The sequence below is a fragment of the Nicotiana sylvestris genome, chromosome 3 (assembly GCF_000393655.2).
Source record: "Nicotiana sylvestris chromosome 3, ASM39365v2, whole genome shotgun sequence".
NCBI lineage: Eukaryota > Viridiplantae > Streptophyta > Magnoliopsida > Solanales > Solanaceae > Nicotiana > Nicotiana sylvestris.
The window spans coordinates 163,112,532-163,124,695 of NC_091059.1; positions in this window are offsets into that span (position 1 = coordinate 163,112,532).

Here is a 12,164-nt window from a genome sequence, read left to right on the forward strand (position 1 = left end):
TATTTAGCACCAAAAAAGAAAGAAACAGCGGTAACAAGTCAAATTTAGAACTAGTGAAAGTGTTTTCCTATCCAAGAGTAGACGTATAAGCTTCCAGCTTGAAATTAAATACGAACATTTTGAGACATGTAAAAGACGAATAGAGTGACAAATTAAATGATTTCGGATAGGGATATCTGCTTGAGTCTCCATTTGATAATCTCTTTCTAACTCTAAATATGAAATGTAAATATTGCAAACTAATACAAGTTCAATTTAACTAATATAAGGTGTAATATTAACCGTATGATAATCAGCACTTTGATTATTGTTTCACTACTTAAGTAAGAATGAGGAACTGCTGTATATTCTCCATTTATTTAAGTTAGCCCAAAATGCAACAATAAAAACATGTGGTACACCTTAAGTGCAACTGTCTTGGTGGGTGCGTGTGAAAGAAATATATACAGAAAGGACCTAACCCACCAACCTCGGGCCCCTACCACCAGGGGTGCAATGGTTATAATTTATTTATACTCAATAACTTTTGCTTAGATCATATATTTTTGTTTAAAAAATTCACTAAATGTCATAATATTTAGTTTGAAATTTTGGCATTCATGGTCTACCGTTACATATTCATCAATTACCTTCATTATTGTCATTTAAGAGTGGCTTGATCCTAGGACCTTGTTCTCTAGGTATGACTATAAATAGTGACTTCAACAACTATTGTAGGACATGAAATCTCTAACAAATTTATGCTACACACTATTCTCAAGCTAAGTAATGTATTTTATTTTCTCTCTAACATTGTTTTTATTGCTGCCTTCGAAAGTCTTGCTCCCGGAACCAGGCTATCTACTATTTATCTCGAATTCAACGCTAAGTCTTATATTCTTATTTAATTTATTTATTATGTTTGGATCAAATCAGTTCGCTTGTTTGTAAACCACGTAACAAATTCAACTGTACTGTTTTACGAATGAACAATTATAACTTGAGATTGTTATAGAAATTTATAAACTTAAAGTTCTAGATTCGTCTATGCCTATCACACTGATGCAGGATTCGCGATGGCATTGGGGGTGGGTAGAAAATACGGTGGGAGAGTTAACGTTGGAAAATTGTGTTAAGAATCAAATGTATCCATTTCATGTAAGTAATACTCCAATTATTTGGGATTAGGTGATTTTTTTTTTTTCAATAATCAAACTTTAAGATCTGGCCTTTGACTGGTAATTTTGTAATAAGTACAGTTAATATTTTACCCTTTAGATGATTAAATTCCCATTCAATGTACATTTTTTGTATCATGGCTTAATTTTTATTTTCCTTTTCCCGTATATGTTAATTAGGACTTTAATTTCCTATTGAAGTAATAAAAAAAAAGTAAATAACTTGTAATCGAATGCATCCGCCAGTAGAATTTAAAAATAAATTGTTCCTAATTAGTGATTTATTATTGTCAATCAAAACTCAAATTTTATCTACAAAACTGAAAATAAAAGGAGAGAAGGCATGATACTAAAATAAAAATTGTTCAACATAATGGTATATTTTGCAATAAATTCATAAGAGAATATATATTTATGTTCAATATGTAGATGAATCTAGGGGAGGCTCAACTCTAAAGCCCCCAAAAAATTAAGCCCCAAATTAATTATATATATAGTATAGATAATTATATATTTATTTTTATGAAAAATAAATTTTCGCAATCATATGTTATCAATTTTTATCAGCCACTACGTTCATATTTTCAAAGTTTATACTATTTACTATTTTAAAATAGTGAAATGTACTTATTCTTGAAAATAGTAGGCATTTAAATTGTAGCTACTTATTATTTTAATTTTTGGCTAATACACTTGAACTTGAATCATTCTTGTTTGTAACTTTGATGTTGTAAGATTTTTTTTTTCAATTCTTTGAATGTCTTTCTAAATATTATCAAGCTAAAGCTAACTAGATTATGAAATGATTAGATTAGAAAAATATGTCGTCTTATAACATGTTTCCTCCTAAAATCTTGGCCAAACACCTCAACTTCTTGAAAAAGGTTACTTTTGGAGAGGAAAAGCATTTTTGTACTTGGAGAAGAAGCTTGGCAAGCTATTAACCTTGAATGTTTGTTAAAATATAATAATCTATAAAATTGATGATTTTACTAATTTTTGGAACTAAAAGTGACAAAAAAATTATAAAAGTAAAATATGATGCTCTAATTTGCATATGTGATGTCTTAAGTATATTTTTATCTCAATTATATTTTTAAATATTTCTATCGCTTATAGAATAATTGTAATATTTTCTTGGAAAAAAAGTTTGTAAACTAAAATCAATAAGATGTAACTTAAGATCAACAAAATCTCATGAGAATCACACACGTATTGACCATATTGTTAAGTGAAAAAAATTGATTATCCAAACACAATTAACTTCCTGCATTTTAGGAAACTATAAGAATAAACATTAAATAAAATATATAAAAAATATACTAAAAATATTTAGCGCCTCTTTTAAGTTTGGCTTTAGGCCACATATTAGATTGAGCCGCTACAGTGAATTTAGAATACATTACAATTAAGGACAAGGAGGAATGATAGCTAAAACATTTAATTAAGATTTAAAAAAGAGAGAAGAAATAACATAAAATTGACCTAATCATTTTCGTGATAAGGAAAGATGATATATAGAGAGGAAGAAAAAGAAGTAAAAATAAAAAGAGAAGTATATCATGATTCAAAAAAATAAATGGAACGAGAGGTTGATAATTTAAAGGATAAAATAGTCATTGTAAATGAAATTTCTGGCGAGTGGCGAGATCTTATGACAGGGTTAGGCGAACGTTTATAGTTTACATTTTTAATTTTTTTCAAAAAGAATGGAAGGAAAAAAGTGATTTCCACACATTTGACATTGATATTATATAATTAAAACGAGCATACGAGAATAATTTAGAAGGCCAGCCTTGAAAGTCTGACCATGCTACTTTTGTGCTATATTTATAAACCTTAAGTGGAAACCAGAATTTTCAGTTAATGATTAGGAATATAATATTAACTATATAATTCAATATTGAGTTTAAGTCGATAGCATTGGGTTTATATCCTAGAATTTCTTCTTTAGTTAAATAGAAGAGAATGAAGGACAAATTCAAAATAAATGCCAAAGCTATTCAAATACAATCCTTAATAGCACTATCATAATTAAAAGATTTAAAAAATGATTGTTGCATTTAACAACAAGATTTAAATAAGATATAATGCAAGCAATTATTTAGTTGGATCTCTGTAATAATAACCAACATTGATACCATTTTATTCTGTAAATTCTGTGTTTTTATTGATCAAAGGTAAGTGATTCTCTATAATTAAGTAGTGCACTATCGTAAATGATCTTAAAAGCTCTAGAAATAGCTTGCATGAATGGAGAATCAATCATCACTATTTGATTATGATATATTTGTTGAAGTTTAAGAAGCTTTTAATTAGGTTTTGTTTGTGCACTTGGAATATTAAATTAGTCGCTTTTACCTCCTTGTATTAAGAATATAAGTAAAAATGTATTAATGCAATAACACCAGGCATTATGCTAGGGAAAATTTAGCACCAGATGGATATTTAATGATATTAAAAAGAAATGTAAAATCTTAAAAATGAGAATTTGCTTAGTGAAAGTGATCAACATATATTCTGATCATAAGAATATAAATTTTACTACTAATTCTAGATACCAACCAAACACCTAAAGTTAAACATGAATTCTGTAGAGGTACGTAATATGTGTGATGAAATAATATTATTATAAATGTATTGAAAAGAATGAAAACACTAACTATAGCATATGCATAAAATAATACTGCAGCTACATTGTGTTATGATAAATAGTTAAAATTTATTATATTCTAAAGCTTAAAAAGGATAGATGAAATAACCAAGTAGGTATAATTAATGCTGTGTCAACTCTTTTGCCATAAAAATAAAAATAAAAAAAATAGAAACGTACTGACACTAATTAAAAGTACATATAGGATAAATGGGAACAGCTAAAATTTTAGACATACGGGAGATGTTAATATTTTGACAGAAAGCACATAGGTGTAGATTCATGAGTTACCTCGTATGTACTTTTGGTTTTTCCCCTAGCTACATAATTTATAAGAAAAAATAATATTAACCTGAAGTACAAGTAAACGCATGCATCATCCCTCCTTGGAAATAGTCAAATAATTTAATATATTCACCAAGTTCTTACGGATGATATATAACAAGCTAGTATTAAAATCTTACCAATAAATAAAAGAAAATAAAAATAACGGAGTTGTAATGGATTATGAGAGACAATAATTAAGATCTCAATAGATACAAAAGACGTTAGGTAATTTTTTTTCCATCAATACAAATTTTGGTGCCAAATTTTTTATCAGATATACTTATATTACTGATAAATAGCATGAACTTATTGAATCAAATGATGTGCGCAAAATCCCAAAAAACTTACTTGATCAAACACCATCGTTATAATAAATAAATAAGTGTGATTAAAGATGCTAGAATAAAACTAGACCAAAGTCTAGATTGGCCCCCCACCTATCTCAAGAACCCCATCATCCTAACACCTAAATAAATAACTTAATTAGGAGGAGTAAAGTTGAATTGTTAATGGCAGAGACGAAGTAGTAGCTTTAATAATGAAAGGTAGCAACTACTGCAACTTCCCCTCTGACGTCATATGTCTCCTACCTGCAATAATATTACTACAACTACTAAGGGTTCCAATTTTAATGTATATACATATGTATGTCTATATTTGTCTCATTACACTAATAGTTTTAATAGATCATTGAAATTTTATGTCTTTGGTGTTAAAGCCGTGACTGGATAATTAGAAATTAGTAACGATTACTGCTATTTGCTTACTGATTTTAGCTTCATTATTTGGTAATTGTTGATTGTAATCCAAAGAAACAAAAACATACCAAGCCAAAATCATTTGCACCTCGGGGATAGAGTCGCCTCTGGTAAGAATATTTCACTCTCAAAGTGGGATGTTTTATATATATATATATATATATATGTGTGTGTGTGTGTGTGTGTGTGTGTGTGTGTTGTTTTAGGAGAAGATCAATGTGTGTTGTTTCAAGCAATAGGCTAATGTATGGGCTTGGCTTGTGCCAAAGATAGCAGAAACACACCGAAATTTGACTAGGAGGAACTATAATTAGACTGGACAGAAACTGCAGAAAGTGACAAAGAGATTTCCATTTCATCTCAAAATGTCCCTTCACTTAAGCATTGTAGAAACATTACTTTATGCAGGAATAAATGGATAAAGCTACACTTGCATTTCTTCAATTTTTTTAGATTGAATGAATGGCACTCTCTACCACTTAAATGATTATCCTAAAATGGTAGGAATAAGACATGTGAGAATTTAATTGTTAAAACTATCTTATGTTAGTCTAGAGTTTAGAGATTTACTATTTTTGGTCCCTCCAAGGATTTAATTTTGAGTTTCTTTAATAGTGGCTTTTGACTTGAAGCTCATATATGTGAATGTGATTGAACAATTTTCTTTATAAAAAAAGAAGAAGAAGAAGATAACTAGCGCAATTTTATTAGAAAATAATAACTTAAAATCATGAATTCGCCTCTAAATTTCTTCTTTTATCAAGTGGAGAGATAATTGAGCTACCATAAGAATTTGCAATTCTTTTTCTTTGTAATCATTCGTCTTACAGGTTATGTGGGCTTATGTAAAAAGTCCACTACATTATTCCTGGACTCCAGCGGTTTAGTGGCCCAATTTTTTTGACCATGCTAAAATTGTTTTATAAATTTCAATTTATAATTTTTGGGTACATACTTCTAGATTTATATAAACAAATAAACGTCAAACAGTCCTTTTTCAGCTAACTAGCAATCTTTTATCACATTGTAGTTACTACTAAAAGCATTGTTTGTTATTGGACATTGCTGTATTAATCAGTAGTTAATATCTCCACAGCTTCTTTCAGAAATGGAAGAAAAGGAAAGAGGAGGTACTAAATTAATTAAGAACTATGCATTTACACCATTTTAATTAGTTAGCAAATGAACTGGTGGTGATTCTTAATGTAGCTGGTAGATCAACTTCATAATGATGTTGAAGCATTCATGCACCTATTTCACTCATAATGAGCACTCCCTTTCATCTCGACAAACTTTTTCAACGAATGAACACGCGTAAAATGTTAAAGATTATCTGAAGAACGTGTAATATACGCATGATTGAGAAATCAATTGGGTAAACAATTAGGTATAAGATTTTTCTCGTCTAATAAATACCTCATCTAGGGGTAGCTTGTCTTCAATATCTAGGTGTGTACTGTATACATTGAATTAGCAATATAACACAATATAAGAGTAATATTCTCATCGAATTTCCACCACACTCATTTAAATCCTCGATTTGGATCAGTGCAGAGCAACAGGCCAACAGCATTTCTAGCTGGTTGCTATACGTCTTACGCTATTGTTTCACCAAAATTAAATTGATATTCTCTACTCCCCGTTGCCAATAGTGAATAGGCTATGCTTTAATTAAATACCAACCAGCTCTTCTGGTTTTTTTTTTGGGGGGGGGGGATATCGAATATAGCTTATATATATATATATATATATACTTACACTATACTATGCACTAAGTATCAGTGCATTAACTAATATTATATCGAATATAGCTTATATATATATATATAGACACACACGCACGCTTATATATATATATTAGGTGATGAATCACGTTTGCTTCTTTGCATGTATACTTTTATTTTTTTGAATTCTCTTGGTGAAATTCCTACCTCCGCCACTGATTGATGTTATGCGATAGGATATTACTATTTTATTTGACATATGATTTTAACCATGCTTCATTCTCTACTTTAGTATTGACATTTTTCAATAAATTAAACAATTCTAAAATCTCAAGTAAATGGAGATTGATCGAATTATCAGGAATATAATTGTTGGGATATTCAGTACATTATGAAAATCTGGGGGGGGGGGGAGATAGCACAAGGCATGCATGAGATTTAATTCTACAATTCTAAATACTCCATACTCCATAGCTATATAGGATAGAGGAATTAAGATACTGTTGCGGAAGCCAAATGTATAGAGTGTGAATAAGTCACAACTACTATACCAAAAATTATGACAGCCACCAAATAATAAATAAGACAATAAAGCAATAATAAAGGGAACACCAGAATTTACGAGGTTCGGCTAATTCTGCCTACTCCTCGGACACAACCAAATATTTTATTCCACTCCAAAATACAAGTGAAATAATACTAAAGAGAGAAGATACAAATGCCTTAAACAGATGAGAAGGCAAATGAGAGGTGTGTTTCAATCCTAAACATTAGGCCTTCTTTTATAGGGGAAAAATCCCCTCCAAACTTAACTCCCAACCAATGTGGGACTTTGGCATTTTGCCAAACTTCAACAAATCTCCACCTTGGCAAAATTCCACATTTTCAATTCTCTCTCAATAACAAATTTTGGTTGTGTCTTCATCTTCAATCTTCAGTGTTCAACAATGTTGATCAAATCCAAACAATGTTGAAACTTGACCGCAGTCACCACCTTTGTCAGCATATCAGCAGGATTCTCTGTAGTATGAATTTTCTTCACCGTGACTCCACCTTCTTCTATGATTTCTCGTACGAAATGATACCGAACATCAATGTGCTTCGTCCTTGCATGATAAACTTGGTTCTTCGCTAATTGAATAGCACTTTGACTATCACAAAAAATTGTGATACCTTTTTGTTCAACACCAAGCTCCTTTAGCAATCCTTGAAGCCAAATTGCCTCTTTCACAGCATCTGTAATAGCCATGTACTCTGCCTCTGTTGTAGACAAAGCAACTGTTGACTGCAAAGTAGACTTCCAACTAACTGGTGCCTTTGCAAAAGTAAACACATAACCAGTAGTTGATCTTCGTTTGTCCATATCACCCGCAAAATCTGAGTCACAATATCCAACTACAGACTGATTGTCTTCCTGCTCAAAAACTAACCCGACATCTACAGTATTATGAATATACCGTAGAATCCACTTCACAGCTTGCCAATGCTCCTTCCCTGGATTGTGCATATATCTGCTAATAACTCCAACAGCTTGTGAAATGTCAGGCCTTGTGCAAACCATTGCATACATCAAGCTACCAACAACATTTGCGTATGGTACCTTTGACATATACTCTCGTTCAGCTTCATCCATTGGCGACATAGTAGTACTTAGCTTAAAATGGGAAGCAAGTGGAGTACTAACTGGCTTAGTCTTGTCATCTATGCCAAAACGTTGAAGTACTCTCTTCAAATATTCCTTTTGAGATAAACAGAGTTTCTTTGAACGTCTATCTCTAATTATCTCCATGCCAAGAATTTTCTTTGCCTCACCCAAATCCTTCATCTCGAACTCCTTCTTCAGTTGAATCTTCAACTTATCAATTTCTTCCGAATTCTTGGAAGCTATCAACATATCATCAACATATAGGAGAAGATATACAAAGGAACCATCTTTAAGCTTGTGCAAATACACACAATGATCGTATTTGCTTCTCTTGTACCCTTGCCGCAACATAAACTCGTCAAATCGCTTGTACCATTGTCTAGAAGATTGTTTCAATCCGTACAACGATTTTTCAAGTTTGCACACCATATTTTCTTTTCCAGCAACTTTGAATCCTTCTGGCTGAGTCATGTAGATTTCCTCCTCCAAGTTTCCATGTAAAAACGCAGTTTTTACATCCATCTGAACTAGTTCCAAATCCAATTGTGCTACCAAAGCCAACATAATTCTAATGGAGGAATGTTTTACAACTGGAGAAAACACTTCATTGTAATCAATTCCCTCCTTTTGAGCATATCCTTTGGCCACCAATCTTGCTTTGTAGCGAACATCTAATTGGTTAGGAAATCCTTCTTTCTTTGCAAATACCCATTTGCACCCAATTGCTTTCTTTCCCTTCGGGAGATTGGCCAATCTCCATGTATGATTCTGATGAAGGGACTGTATTTCATCATTCATGGAAATCCTCCACTTATCTTCTTCTGAACTTTGGACAGCGTCTTTATAAGTAGTAGGAACATCATCAGCTACAATTGAGGTTGCACAAGCAACCGTCTCTATGAGACGAACAGGTTTCGTTATTGTTCTTTTTGGCCTGCTGGTTGCTATTGATTCAAGTTGTTGTTGAGATTCCTGAGTTGGAATCTCCTCTACTGGCTCTCCTTCCAGAGGGTAATCTTCATTTGTTTCCTCCTCTGCTTCTTGTGTAGGAAAAATAAATTTTCCCTCAAACTCCACCTGCTTAGAAGCACCTTCATTTTGTTTGGTATCTTCTGTTACCTTATTTACCATAGCAAATTCATCAAAGGTAACATCTCTGCTGAATATTACTTTCTTTGTCATAGGACACCATAAGCGATATCCTTTGACTCCAGAAGTAATTCCCATAAAAATAGCCTTCTTTGCCCTTGGATCCAATTTTGACTCCGTCACATGATAATATGCAGTTGAGCCAAACACGTGCAAAGAGTTATAATCTACAGCAGGTTTTCCGTACCATTTTTCAAATGGTGTTTTGCCATCAATAGCAGCAGATGGTAGACGATTAATGAGGTGGCATGCATATGTAATTGCCTCAGCCCAAAATTCTTTGCCCAAGCCAGCATTGGACAACATACACCGTACCTTCTCCAGCAAGGTCCGGTTCATACGTTCTGCCACTCCATTCTGTTGTGGTGTATGTCTAACAGTGAAGTGTCGGATGATGCCATCATTTTCACAGACCTTATTGAAATGATCATTTTTGTATTCACCTCCATTGTCTGTGCGAATACACTTGATTCTCCTGCCTGTCTGATTTTCCACCATCGTCTTCCATTTGAGAAAAATTCCCAACACTTCATCTTTGCTCTTCATTGTATACACCCATACTCTTCGGGAAAAATCATCAACAAAGGTTACAAAATAGTGCTTCCCACCCAATGAAGGTGTTTTGGAAGGACCCCAAACATCAGAGTGTACATAATCCAAAATGCCTTTAGTATTATGGATCGCTGTACCAAATTTAACCCTTGTCTGTTTCCCTTTAACACAATGCTCACAAAACTCCAAGTTGCAAGCCTTTACTCCTTTTAACAATCCTTGATCTGATAGAGTTTTCAAGGATTTTCCTCCAGCATGTCCCAAGCGCATGTGCCATAGCTTGGTTGCTTCTGCCTCTTTGTCGTCACTGGATGTCACTGTCGCTGTCCCAATAACTGTACTGCCACGATAGCGGTACATATTATTATTCTTCCGATTAGCCTTCATTACCACTAGTGCACCGGAGCATACTCTCATCACTCCATTTTCTGCAATGATTTTGAACCCTTTTGATTCTAGGGCTCCCACAGAGATGAGATTCTTCTTCAAATCCGGTACATATCGAACATCTATCAATGTTCTGATCATTCCATCATGGTTCCTTAATCGTATTGAACCAATGCCATATGAGGTAAGAGGGCTGTTATCCGCTGTGTGGATGACTCCATATTCTCCTTCTTGAAATTCCATGAACCAGTCCCTGTTGGGACACATATGATAGCTACAAGCCGAGTCCATCAACCATATGTCTGATGATGTTGATGACTCTGTTGTAACTAATGAGAAGTCTGAATCATCACAATCAGCTACATTTGAATCCATAATGGCCTTTCCATTGTTATGTTTGGCCTTATTCTTCAACTTCGGACAGTCTTTCTTCCAGTGCCCTTTTTCTCGACAAAAGGCACATTCATCTTTGCTGGGTCTGGATCTTGACTTGGATCTTCCCTTCTTTGTCCTCGTTTGATTTTGAGGACGACCCCTCACAAATAGTGCTTCTCCTTCTCCGCCCTTCTGTTTTTCTCGCTTTCTTTGTTCATAGCTGTACAAAGCCGAACAAACTTCTCTGAGAGAAACTTCGTCATTTCCATGGAGTAGAGTAGTTTCAAGGTGCTCGTACTCATCAGGAAGTGACGCCAACAACATCAAGGCCAAGTCACCATCATCATAAGTTGTATCCATATTTTGCAAATCTGTAACCAACTTATTGAAACTGGTGATATGTTCATTCATCGTGGTACCAGGAACATAGGTGAAGTGAAACAGTCTCTTCTTCATGTACAATTTATTTTGACTGTTTTTCTTCAAAAATTTATCCTCCAGTGCTTTCCATAATTTACTTGCAGAAGTTTCCTTTGTGTATGGATATTTCTGCTCTCTAGCAAGGTAGGATCGAATGGTACCGCAAGCAACACGGTTGATAATTCTCCAATCTTCTTCTCCAATAACATCTGGTTTCTTTTCTTCAATGGCCAGATCTAGCCCTTGTTGAAAAAGGACATCTAGAACCTCGCCTTGCCACATCCCAAAATGTCCGGACCCGTCAAATATTTCGACCGCAAATTTCGCATTTGACACAATTCTTGTCATAAGCGAAGATGCCAATGATGACGTATTGTTGACACTTGATGTAGATTCTTCTTGTTTATTGTCTCCCATCTTTGACACAAATATTATTTAATAGCTGACGACACAAATCAAGATTATTTCCTTTCTGGTGTGGAAGATCAGACTAAGCTGCAACCACAGAGCATACTCAGACAGAACCTTGACTCAGTTACCAAGATAAATCTTTTCTGATGTGGAAGATCAGACTATGCTGCAACCACAGAGCATACTTAGACAGTACCTTGGCTCTGATACCAATTGTTGCGGAAGCCAAATGTATATAGTGTGAATAAGTCACAACTACTATACCAAAAATTATGACAGCCACCAAATAATAAATAAGACAATAAAACAACAATAAAGGGAACACCAGAATTTACGAGGTTCGGCTAATTTTGCCTACTCCTCGGACACAACCAAATATTTTATTCCACTCCAAAAATACAAGTGAAATAATACTAAAGAGAGAAGATACAAATGCCTTAAACAGATGAGAAGGCAAATGAGAGGTGTGTCTCAATCCTAAACATTAGGCCTTCTTTTATAGGGGAAAAATCCCCTCCAAACTTAACTCCCAACCAATGTGGGACTTTGGCATTTTGCCAAACTTCAACAATTATTTGACATATGATTTTAACCATGCTTCATTCT